Source organism: Equus quagga, chromosome 18, assembly GCF_021613505.1.
Source record: "Equus quagga isolate Etosha38 chromosome 18, UCLA_HA_Equagga_1.0, whole genome shotgun sequence".
Lineage (NCBI taxonomy): Eukaryota > Metazoa > Chordata > Mammalia > Perissodactyla > Equidae > Equus > Equus quagga.
Window position 1 is genome coordinate 47,191,367 of NC_060284.1, and position 13,133 is coordinate 47,204,499.

Below are 13,133 nucleotides of genomic sequence, written 5' to 3' on the forward strand. Positions count from 1 at the left end.
TGCTGATGACTCCTCTGGTTTTTCATTCTCCAACTGTCTTCTGCCCTCTTTGGTGCCTGCAGTCTCCAAGCTTGAGGAGCTGCGGGCCCAGCCAGCCTCACCTGTTCTGCATCCCACGGTGGCTCTGTGGGCACACTGGGCTGTTTCCTCCAGCCTGCTCCATCAAACACCACTCTTCAAAAATTTTGTTGGGATTCCTCACCCTCAGATAGCCCTTATCCCAATGCTCCCGGGAACATTTGGTGATATCTGCAGACATTTTTGGTTGTCACAACCAGGAAGAAAGGCTGCTACCAGCATCCAGTGGGTAGAGACCAGGGATGCTGCTAAACATGCTACAACGCACAGGACAGCTCCCACAACAAGGAATTATCTATCATGTTAGCAGCCTCTCAGGAGGGAGAGGACATCAATGTATATATTTAAAACGACCTCTTTATATCACTCAGTCTCTTGGACACTCACTTTCTTCGTTCATAACATGGAATTGACACTTAGGACTACTTTAGGATTATTAAGACTGAATGAGATAATGTATGAACAGAGTTCAAGGCATAAAAGTTCTTCAAACTAGTCAGAAGTTAAATTTTTTTTTTAATTTTTGATAATTTGACAGATTTAAAAATGTTATCATGTTTAAATTTACAGTTCTTTCTATGGGTGAGGCTGAAATATTTTCATAAGCTACTTTTGCAATTTGCATTCATTCTGTTGTAATTGTTTAAACCCTTTATTAAAATTCATCAATGTTGTAGATTTATTATAACTCAAGTGCTCTGGCCCCACCAGCTTGTGACTGTAAAATAAAGTTACATTTACTTTAATACCCAGATTATCACTCTTAACTGCTGCATCCCAAATTAATAAGAAATTCACTGTTTTCCAGAGTTGCTCTTTCCAAGTATTACCGAGTCTCCTGAGTTAAATGCCTGTCCTCATCACTTACTGCCCCCTGCTGGGAGAGCAGGAACTTGCATTCACCCCACACGGGAGGGGCTGCGCTCCATGGCTTTCTGTGGTTGTTCTCTCTGCACTCCCTCCTGATGGCCCCACCTGCTGGTCTCACATGCCTCCCACGCCACCATTCCATCCGTGGTGGCGGTCACTGGTGTGCAAGACAACATAATGAAGCTCAGCGGTCCTGCAAATATGGAACCCAGCTGGATACCTCCCTCTACCTCCCCAGCGCCTCTTGTTTCTACTGCCTCTGCTGCAGGAATTAGCCACTGTCTTGGGTGAAGATGGATCCCCTACATATGATGAAGACCTCAGCCTTCAAGTCAATGAGGATTGTCTCACAATGAAACTGCCGGAAGTCCAAGTGAGTCAGCTCTTTATGATATATGTATACTTAGTGGTTTCCTATACAACATGTGTTGAGCGCTTACTGTGTACCAGATATGGCGCTCAGTACTTTACATGAATTATTTCATATTTATTTCCAATAACAATTTAGGAGTTACGCAATTATTATTATAATTCCCATTTAGAGATGAGGTTTAGACAGAGGTGGGTAATTTGCTGAAAGACATAGAGCCACAAATCAAATGGAGAACTGTCAGTCCTCAAAGCCCACCGTCTGCACAATTAAGGCATTATTTTTTTTCAATATGCACTTACATTTCCTTCAGTGTATACTTGGACAGACTCGGTAACATCTAGTGCAGATCCTCTCCTCCTTGAAGGGACATTGACCCTCAGGAGCCACCATAGTTAGTTCCTTTACTCTGGCCTCAGTCAGAGCCACCCAAGTCCATGGACACATGTTTATATTTTTGAACTTCACAGTGGGTGTGGTGGAGGGAGAGGCCAAGGTCCCAATCCTCTTCTCCCAAGAGAAGACTCTCCCCTACTTAATAAATCCCATACCTAAATTAACAGATCCAGAGACAGGCGGAAGGGAGGCCCAAGTGCCTGTGGATATGTTGGGGAAGGACGGCATTTAACTGCTCTTCCCAATGGTGTCTAAGCCCCAGCCCTCACTAAGCCAATCATGTCGCATTACAGAAAGTCACTAACACTTTGTGCCTGTGTGTTGCTTTTTAAAATTGGTGTTCTATTGTTTGTCAAGGGGTTATGATTTCCAAATGTCACTATTCCTGGGGAAGGAGCAGGGAACAGACAAGCTCAACGGGCTCCATCTCTGTCTTAGTTTGCTGTTCTAGCATCTTCAGTGTGATAGACCTGGGATGAGGACAGAATCCAAATCAAAAAAGAAAGACAAAAGAAGCCAAGAATATCTCAACAGAACCTGTACACTTCTCCCTGCTCTCCCATGGCAACCCTTGACTTTCCACCCTCCTGATTCCTGGGACCCCGATCATGCATCTTGTTCCCAACTCCTTCATTGATAGTGTTACAGGCTGAATATTTGTCTTCCTCCAAAATTCAGATGTTGAAATCTGCTCCCCAGTGTGATGGTATTTGGAGGCGGGGCCTTTGGGAGGTAGTTAGGTCATGAGGGCGGAGCCCTCATGAATGGGATGAGTGCCCTTATAAGAAAAGCCCAGGGAGCTAGCTCACTCTCTTTCACCATGTGAGGATGCTGTGAGAAGTTTGCCGTCTGCACCCTGGGAGAGGGCTCTCCCCAGAACTGACCATGCTGGCACCCTGATCGTGAACTTCCAGCCTCCAGAACTGTGAGATATAAATTCCTGTTGTTTATAAGCTACCTAGTCTATGTACTTGGTTAAAGCAGCCCAAGCCGACTCAGGAAACACTATCTAGCAGAAGGAGTTAGGAAAGTGGTTTCCCTGGTTTTTACATCTGTGACCAAATGGAGGCTTGGATTAGGCTTTCGATACGGATCAGGTTATCAGCTCACCTCACCAACCTTGCAATTGAAGTCCTGGGACCTGGAAAATTGGGCAAAGGAAGAGGTAATCTCAGGGCCCTTAAAATCACTGGTTAAGGGTGGAGGGTCTGGAGCAGTTTGAATCCTGGCTGTGTTTGTTAGCTCGAGCCTGGATCTGGGCGGGTGACTTCACTCTCTCTCACCTGGGATGGTAATAATACCCAGCGCACAGGGGTGCTGTGAGGGTTGAATGCAGGAACACATGCGGAGCGCTTAGCACGGCACCCGGCCATCACTTGGCTGCTGTGATTTACTCCTGCGTTCCCAGCATCTGGCGCAGCTCCCGGCCCCAGGAGGTGCAATACATTCTTGTCACTAATGTCACCATTATCTCCACTGGCTGAGGCCTGTTTTGTGAGGTCCCTGTGAAGAATCTCCAGGGCTGAGGCCTGTGTCTTGCCCTCACAGAAAAGTACAAAAGCCCAGATCTTGATCACCTATTTCCACATTTCAATCTAAGTTTGGCTCAGCAGAGAAAATGCTCTGTAAGTTTCAGGCTTATCTAATAATAGACTTTAATGTGATTATAAGAATCCCTACCCTTTTAAAGTTTGTGTCTAAACTCACGACTTAATTAGGTCTTGTATCTCATTTTCTCTTAGAAGCAAAAACCCCAAGTCAGAGGCAGGGGATGTTGGTAAGAGGCCCCCTTCAAAGTGAGAGGGCACTACCGGCTCACAGGTGTGTCTGAGGCACGTCTGAGTTAGCCCAAACAATGAAGCTATTCCAACACACGAACACCGGCACTTTGCTGCATTCAGGGTTAAGTTGCAATTGGCCAGAATTGGTTGTATTTCTATTTAACATGGACATATGAGTAAACCAATGTTCTACATTCAATTTATAATTATTATTCTAAGCCACTGTTATGAACTCATTTTTTACTAAAATGAGTAAAAAATAGAAAGGGTAAACTTTTTGTCCCAGTAAGAGTGACTTCACATTTTTAAATATGAAAAGAGGTCTATCTAATTGTAAGTCACTGTAGACAGTGACAATGTATATCACATCTTTGTGCCCCCATGGCTTCTGGCCTGGGGTCTGGTATATAACAAGCATTCAATACATTTGATCCTTGACTTGCTCTCTCTTTCTGTCTGGTCCACATTATCGATCACTAAGATCCCCAAGCTTAGAGCAGAGACATGGAGGAGACCCTGAAGCAACAGATGAGAGCAGCAGGCCAGGGTGGCAGAAGCACTGTGGCATTAGGAGAGAGAGACTGCACTGTGGTCCCACGTGGCGTGGGGGCCCTTCATAGAGATTGCTGAGCCTCCTTCTACGTTGCAGCCACGTAAGTCTGCATCCTAAAGACTAAAAAGTATTTGAGTTCGCATCTTACCTTCCTCATCAGACACTGAGATTCTTAATCAGAGATTATTCTTAAGTGCCTTCCATCAGCTGCACCCATCCTATCCCTTGCAGGGAATAGATGCTTAATAAAGCAATGTTCATTGATTATCTTAAAGGATGGATGAAAAAGTGATTGACTTGAGAACTCACTGCCTGTTCCCTCTGCCTCTGCCTTCCCCGGGTCCTCACAGCTGTGTGCGCCCATGTTGTCACCTACCAGCCCATTCTGCCCTGAGCCAATACCTGACTCATTCCCACATGTCAGAGACCTCAGCGCTCTATCTGCCTCCTGAGCCAGGCATCAGGGAGGCACTCACCTCCTCAGACCTCATCTCCGAAGCAGGCATTGTTCCTGTGTTCTCCCCTGCCTGCTCCCCGGCGGTCCCTCCTTGACTTCTCGGCTGCCTGTGAGCAGCCTGGGTCCATCTCCCCCTGCTCCACACTGAGCCCAGGCCTGAGCTCCCACTGCCTCTGAGGAGGAAGTCTCTCCGCACACCTGTCCACCTCCCCATGACTCCACCCCGTGGAAGCTCAGGGAACAGTCCACAATGTGGAACTTGGTCCTTAGACCTGACTGGTTATGCCTCTTGGGGCCCTGATCCTGTCCAGAAGCAAAGCACAGGCTGCAGATCCTCAGTGCCCTATTCTACTGTATGTCCCATACATGCTCAGACCTCTGGATGTCACCTGCCTGCCCATCTACTTGACCCTGAGGATTGACGGCCATAGCATCTCTGGTCTGGCTTCTGTTGGAAACCCTGAGTCTAACTATTTCCCGGCCGTGATGGAACTCACCCCCACTTCAGGCGTTGTGACCTCCTTACTTACTCACTTCCCTATCCCTGCCACCCGGCCGTGTCCCCACCCCTGGTCCTAGGTCCTGGCCTCTTCCCTGCTCTGTCCCGTCCTCCTCCAGTCGCCCTTCCTGACTGAGCCTCAAGTTCCGATGTGGATAATAGTTCAGTTAAGGGGATTCTGAGGGGCCTGAACAGCCAGGCCCAGAGAGTGCGCCTTCACAGATTAAGGCGTGAAACCCAGATTGGGATTGAAGGGACCAGGTCTTCTTCATTTTTGTAACCTGAGTCCTTTGTGCATTCACTGGATAAATTACTATTTATTTGATGAGTGGGTATACAAACAAATGAACAAGCAAACCTGAGTTCCCTGTAGAAGTCCACCAGACTCCCTCTCCTTGGCCCTGGCCAGTTTAACATTCTCATCAGTGGCTGCATTTTATGACCTCCCAATAAATGGTGCCGTGGAGAATATGATTACCAAATTGCAAATGACAGAATGTGAATTTATTGATACCATATTTCACTAATTCTAGGATGCACATTTTAACATGTCTAAAATCAGATGCATCACACAATCAATTGCATGTCATAATTAACTTGGCAATATCTCTTCTTTGTGGTAAATCTTTTAAAAACGGTCTATCTTACAATTAAAAGAGTCTTGTATTTGATGAAATACGGTATATTAGCTGATGTAATCCAAATCAAAGTCCATCAACAGGATAGAACAAATGGGAGTGACTCTAACAAGATGGAATTTTGTAGTGATAAACAATATAGCCCTGCACTTAAGTTCAAAAAATCAATTGCGCAAGTTAAAAGATGAAGACAACTTGGCTGAAATTCAGTTCCTGTCACAGCGGCAGGAATCGGCTCGAGTAGACCACCTCAGAGAATCAAGAGCAGTGTTGCTGCCCAGCAAGCTAAGGCAACTGTAGGCTGCGTTCATAGAAATACAGTGGCCTGGGGCCGGCCCGGTGGTGCAGTGGTTGAGTTCGTGCGTTCTGCTTCTCAGCGGCCCGGGGTTCGCCGTTTCGGATCCCGGATGCAGACATGGCACCGCTTGGCACGCCATGCTGTGGTAGGCGTCCCACGTATAAAGTAGAGGAAGATGGGCACGGATGTTAGCTCAGGGCCAGGCTTCCTCAGCAAAAAGAGGAGGACTGGTAGTAGTTAGCTCAGGGCCAATCTTCCTCAAAAAAAAAAAAAGAAAGAAAGAAAGAAAGTGTCCCAAAACAAGCAGAAATTGCTCATTGTAATTTTCTTTGGTCAGATTGAGTTTGACATATTTTATTGCCATATTTTAAGAGGCACGTTAACAAACTGGAGTGTACGGTGTTATTGCAATTGTACTTTGGAGTTAAGACCTGGATCGATATTAAGAGATGACTTTATAAGAAACAGCTTGAGTAAGGCTGTTATTAAACCTAGTGTAAGAAAATCGTTGGGTGCATTTTTCTTTAGGAAGACTCGGAAAATTTCTTTCATTTCCAGATCCAGGAATGGCTATGTTTCCTGTTTGCTCTATGGATGCTGATTTGTGTAACTGTGCATGTGTAACTTTCCCTTTTTGACTTGGTTGCCAGTAAGCTCAAAGGCAAATTTAGGGCCTAAATCCAGACTAGTTCAGAGCACTGAATGGCGCATATCTGTGTGCTATGTTCACTTGGGGCCAATGTTTCCTGCATTTATTTTCCGTCCACTAACATTCCCTCATTGCATGTATAATCCTGCCTATCATTTATGCTTTGCTGGACTTGACTTTCCTTCAAGTCTCTTTTGGAAGAAATTGGGGCTATGAATGAATAAACAGCAAAATAACTAAGCCAAAAACAGATGCATCCTCAGAGAAGAGCAACTGGGAAGGCAGGTGGTCAGGAAGTTGTTCCCCAGAGACAGGAGTGAAGGAACTGGAACTATCTGGAAAGCAGAAGATTTGCTGGGAAAGAAGAGCAATCCTAAAAATGTTTATGGGCCTCGCATATTGGAAAGTGATTGAATTTATTCTGCATGACTCTAAATGGAAAAATCAGTGGAAGTTAGAGGGAGACAGATTTTTTTCTTGGTATAAAAGAAAAACTTACTAAAAATAACCCCAAATTCACAATGGCTGCATTGTGAGTAATGTGCTCCCTGTTCGTGGAAGCACTCAAGTCGAGGCTGGACGGCCACCTGTCAAGGATGGGAAGGATGGGATTCCCAAAGGAGCTCGGAAGTCCCATCTGCCAGTGAGTCAGTGCTTTGAGAAATGGAGAGGGAAGGGGGAGCCACCTGCCAATGGACGGGCTCAGCCAAGAACCTTGCCCTTTGAGACGGGGTTCAGGGAGGCAAGGCCTCTAGGGAGAGGCCACTTCCTAGGGCGGCTGTCTGCTGCCCCACAGGAACATTCTTCCAAGCACACTGAAATCCGCACAGGCTCCCAAGTGCTCTCCGCTGTCTTCTCACAGGGTCTCAAGGGGCACAAGAATGCGGCACTCTCAAGTCCCGAGGGGTCTTTTATATTCCCTTTCCTCTGCTCAAATTCCATCCTTCACTCTGATTGGCCGACCATTACCTCATTGTGCCCTCACTTGTTAGAAATCACAGCTGCCCTCTCCACCCCTCCCTCCTTTCCTCTTACTCCAAAACAACTGAGAGTGTTTCCCTGGCTGTGTATTCCCCCTCTCAAGTTCACAACTCCCCACTGTCCTCGACCTGATGTCCCAGGGCTCTCGGCGGCGGCTCTGTCCTGACTTCATTAGCCATGCAGATTTATGCGGGGCTTCTCATCCTCAGGGTCTTCCCTGCGATGCTAATATCCAATGTTTCCCTTCTCTCAACTCTGCTTTTAGCAGATCTTATTCCAAACTGCCTCCCTCAGACAGACCCTCTCTCCCAGAGTGGTAGGGGCAGCCAGGTGGGGCCACCACAGGACAGTCCTGTGGACAGCCGGAGCTGGTCCGGGGGACAGGAAAGGCCCCAGCCCGCCTGCAAGGAGGGAGGGGGGCGGCCAGCTGCTGGAGATTCAGCTGAGAGTAGGAGGAGAAGAATGAGACAGCCCCACCAGCAGAGGCTAAAAACAGACCTGGCCACCTCCGAAGGTTCCAGAGATTAGCACTCCCTTCCTCCTTCTCCATCCTGCCATCTCTCCGAAACAGCTGAACTGCAAATCACACAGTCCTGTGTAGCTTCTTTTCCTGTCAAGGCCACTCAGAATGTTCCTCTCAATTTGATTTTGACAGACACAAGGGAGAGGGAGGGCGGGGAGCCCAGGTGTGACCTGTCTTCCCTTGGCCCACCACGAAGGGCGGCCAGGGCCAGGCCAGCAGGATCTACAGCTTTGGGGTAATTTACAGCCTGAGACCTCAGAGGGCTGGAACCAAGCCAAGGCCGTAAACTTTGTTCAAAGTGCCATTTGATAGTTTACGGCAAAGGGCAGACGCCACTTCCTGGCCCTGGGCCTGGCGATTCATTACCAGCGGCCCAGCCGCTGCTCTCTGCAGAATGTTCACAGGCGTGTGGGGTGGAACCCCAAATGGTAAGCAGACAGGTCCTCACACCCTTGCATCCTTATGTGCCTAGGTCCTCACACACATGGGCCTTCACACGCCCATGTCCTTGCACACCCAGGTCCTCACACACCTGGGTGCTCACACGCCCGAGTCCTTACATGCCGAGCTGTTAGGCACACACACAGAGGACAGGGTCGCAGAGTAGGCACATAAAGCCATATCAGAGGAGGCCTTCAGGAAGGGTGAGGGGCCTTCCCGACCCTCGTTTTGTCTACTGGGGAAATGGTATGCAAATGAACTTCAACAGCAGCCTTGTGGGAAAAAGACCACAAAATAAGAGAAGATGAGGAGGGAGGGGACAGGCATTTGTGGCGGTGGATGGAAGAATCGTATGCCAGGGTGACAAAAAAGTAAGTGCTTTGCTAGCATTTGTCTAAACAAAAGTGCCACATTTCTATTGACAAACAAGTCATGGAACGTATCCTGACCCCCTTTGACTGCAGGGAACTTGTTTTTCTCCCACTTTTCCCCCCACATATTCCTGGGAATTCTTCCCTGGTTGGCGCTGCCGCCTTGGCCAGCCTGACACCATCCCCCCACGGTGACAGCAAAAACCAGACTGTAACACTGAACAAGCTTCTCTCCGAAAACCGAGGCTAAGGGCATCACAGCACATCCAGAAACCCAACATGAACCTCCATGCTAGAAGCAGGGGAGTCTCCCTACTGGACACACCCTGCCCCCCTTCCAGCCTGCTGCACTCAGGAAATAGCCCACCTTTCTCTCCCCACATCGGAGCTTTGAAAGCACTTACCGCCCACCTCGAGCCTGTCACCCTGCACCCCTCACAAAGTTTGGGCTCGACTTCTTAAGGCTCAGGGAAAGGAGACTGCGGTTCTGCTGCTCCCACTCCAGGCCTCGTTTCCTGCCTCAGACGTTTTTCTCTTCCCAGGGTGATTGACAGTGGGATGGTTCACTCCTTCAGGATCTTGGGGATGACTCACCCAACATCGTGGCCTCTGGGTCACTTCCAACAACCTTTTCCTCCACTCCACTTCAGCCACAGGTTCCTGTAGCCAGCTCTGACTTTGTCATCACCAAGAACTGCACCAGCGTTGAAATCTCCCTTTCAAAAATCCCAACTCTGTTGTGAAAAGAAATGGAGCAACCTTAAAAGCATGTTACTAAGTGAAAGAAACCAATCCAAAAGGGCTACATACTGCGTGATCCCAACTATATGACATTCCAAAAGGCAAAACTACCAAGACAGTAAAAACATCAGTGGTTGGTGAGGGGTTGTGGGGAGGGAGGCAGGAATGGGCAGAGAGCACTGAGGATTTTTAGGGCAGTGAAAATACCCTGTATGCTACCATCATGATGGACACATGGCGTCATATATCAGTCCAAACCCAGAGAACGTACAACACGGGGAGTGAACCCTAATGTAAACTACGGATAAAGATGTGTCAGTGTAGGTTCACCAATTGCAACAAATGTCCCAGTTTGGTGGGCATGTTAGTAATGCGGGAGACTGTGCAAGTGTGGGGGCAGGGGGTATATTGGAAATCTCTGTCCTTTCACCCCGTTTTGCTGTGGATCTAAAACTGCTCTAAAAAAGTCTATAAAAAAAATATCCCCACTACCTTCCCGTCCTTCCAGTTCACCTGCTCCGGTACCCTCTTGGCTGCAATTCTTTGATTACATTGAGGCTCATCAAGTCTCACTCTTCAGCACCCTGCCTGTCTTCACTGCTCTCCTCCTCCAACTTAGAGCCCAGGGCCCATCCTGATAAACCCTCCCTCACAAAGCCCCTCCATTCCCTCTCTCCTTTCCCTCCCGGCAAAACCCTGCTCTGACCCAGCCTCTATATCCGCTTTCTCCCCACCTGTGCCCAAGCCACTGAATGTTTCCAGAGACTATCTCACACCGGGCTGACCCGTGCACTTGAAGTTCATGACCACAGCCTGACCTGGGGTGCTCAAAGCCGCCCAGCACACCTGCTGTCTGGGGTTACTATCTCTTATCTTCTTGTTCTTGCCTCAGACTCTCCACACTTTCTGCCACTGCATCCTCCTCAGCAGACGAGTTCACCTCATACCTCACTGAGAGCATAGAAGCTTTCAGATAGGGATGATCTCATGGTCCCATCAGCAAACCTAGAATCCCACCCGCCTCTCCTTCAGGCCGGTTAGGGGGGTTGAAGAATCCCTCCTCTAATCAAAGCCAATCCCTTGGCTTGAGGTCTAGACCTCCTCCCCTCTCTCTCCTCTTCTGGACTTTGCTCCTGCTGAGGTCCCCTGTATCTCCCGTATCATCAAGTTCTCCTTTACCAGGTGATTGGCATCACTTTACAAACTTACTTTTATTTCACTCATCTTTAAAAGAAAAAGGCACATGATAAGCTGCTCAATATCATTAGCCATCAGGGAAATGCCAATCAAAACCACAACCAGATACCACATCACACCTACCAGGATGGCTAGAATCAAAAGGACAGATAATAACAAGTGTCGGTGAGGATACGGAGAAACTGGAACCCTCTCACACTACCGGTGGGGATATATAATGGTGCAGCCACTTTGGAAAACAGTTTGACAGTTCCTCAAGAAAGCTAAACATAGAGTTACCATATGACCCCAAAATTCCTAGATATATACCAAGGGGAAATGAAACCAAATGTCCACACAAAAACCAGTACATGGATTTCACAGCAGCATTATTCATAATAGCCAAAAAGTGGAAACAACCCAAATGTCCATCAACTGATGAATGGATAAATAAAATGTGGTGTAATCATACAATGAATATTATTTGGCGTTAAAAGAAACAAACTATTGATACCTGCTACAACATAGATGACCCTTGAAAATTATGCTAAGTGAAAGAAGCCAGACACAAAAGGCAACATATTATATGATTTCATTTATACGTACTGTCCAAATAGGAAAACCTATAGTGAAAGAAAGTAGATTAGTGGTTGTCTAGGAATGAAGGCATTGGGGAAAATAGGGAGTGACTGCTAATGGGAATGGAGTCTCCTTTTAGGGTCATGAGAATGTCCTAAAATTGATTGTGGTGATGGTTGCACAACTCTGTGAAAATATTAAAAATTACTGAATTGTATACTTTAAAGAGTGAATTGTATGGTAGGTGAATTATATCTCAATAAAGCTGTTATCAAAAAAATAAAAAGAAAATCTCCTTTGACTCCCCATTCCCCTCTTTCTACTGCCCCATTCTTTTTTTTTTCTTAAAGATTTTATTTTCTCTTTTTCTCCCCCAAGCCCCCCAGTACATAGTTGTATATTGTAGTTGTTGGTCCTTCTAGTTGTGGCCTGTGGGATGCCACCTCAGCACGGCTTGATGAGCGGTGCGTGTAGGTGCCCAGGATCCGAACCGGTGAAACCCTGGGCGGCGGAAGTGGAGTGCAAGAACTTAACCACTCAGCCACGGCGCCAGCCCCAACTGCCCCATTCTTTATTCCCTTTCAGAGCAAAACTTTTTGGAAGAGTTGTTTTTACCCACTATCTCTACTTTCTCACCTCCATTCATCATTCATCATCATCATCATCATCATTATTTATCATTATTGTTGTTTTAATTTGTTATTTATTTATTCGAGGGCCACAGATGCAAGGAGTCGAGTTATTCCTACTCCTCAACTCATGACTATCAGCTTCAGGGTGAACCAGGCCCCTCTGTTTTATTTTGTTTTCCATCATTAATGATCCTGACTCGCCTTTCCCTCTCCACCACACACACAAACACACACGCTCAAAAATGTTTTGCCTAATTCCCTGAATTTGCCTTATTTTTGAAAAACAATGGTGTTGTTTTGTGTTTGTGCATTTTTAATATACGCAAGCAGGACACTGCGATACCATTCTCACTCAGAGCCAGTGAGGGCACCAGTAAGAGTGTGTCTGGAATCCCAGCTCTGCCACTTACTCACAAGGTGACTTTACGCAAGTTATTTAATCCTCGCTGCTTCCACAAGGACTCATTCAACAAACATTCACAAATATTGATTGAGGGCCTTCTATGTGCCAGCCACTGTTCCAGGTACAATATGCCTGTCCTCATGAATCTTGTATCTAGAATTGCTGTAAGGATGAAATAAATTAAAACATGGAAAATTATATTTGTATAATTTTATCTTAACATCATTTAAAAATACGTGTTCTCATACGCATCTCCCTGTTTTCTGTGACGGATGGCAGTGTTCCATGTTTTGCATCCTCCACATTTTACTTGTTTACTCTTAGTAATAGAAACCTGGGTTGTATGAGAAGACACAGAGACAAGAGTATTTAGAAAAGAAAAGCAGAAGTTTACATGCAAAGAGGTGCAAAGGAGTCAGCCTTTAGGAGAACTGATTTTTCAAATAAAAATCACAACAGCTATTTAAAGGAAAAGGTACAAAGTTACCAATGGTACCAAACTTTCATTCATCTGCTCATGGTGGGAAAAGAGTATTTGTTCTTTCCTATGATTTTCCTATCCATGAAGGTGATCACCAGTCTTCAGACATCAGCATCAGCCGAAGTCAGGGGTAGACTTATTCCCTTCAGTCAGTCAGTAACATAGGAGATACGCTTAAGGCTTTCATTTGTTTTGGGGAACAGAACTAGATAGATA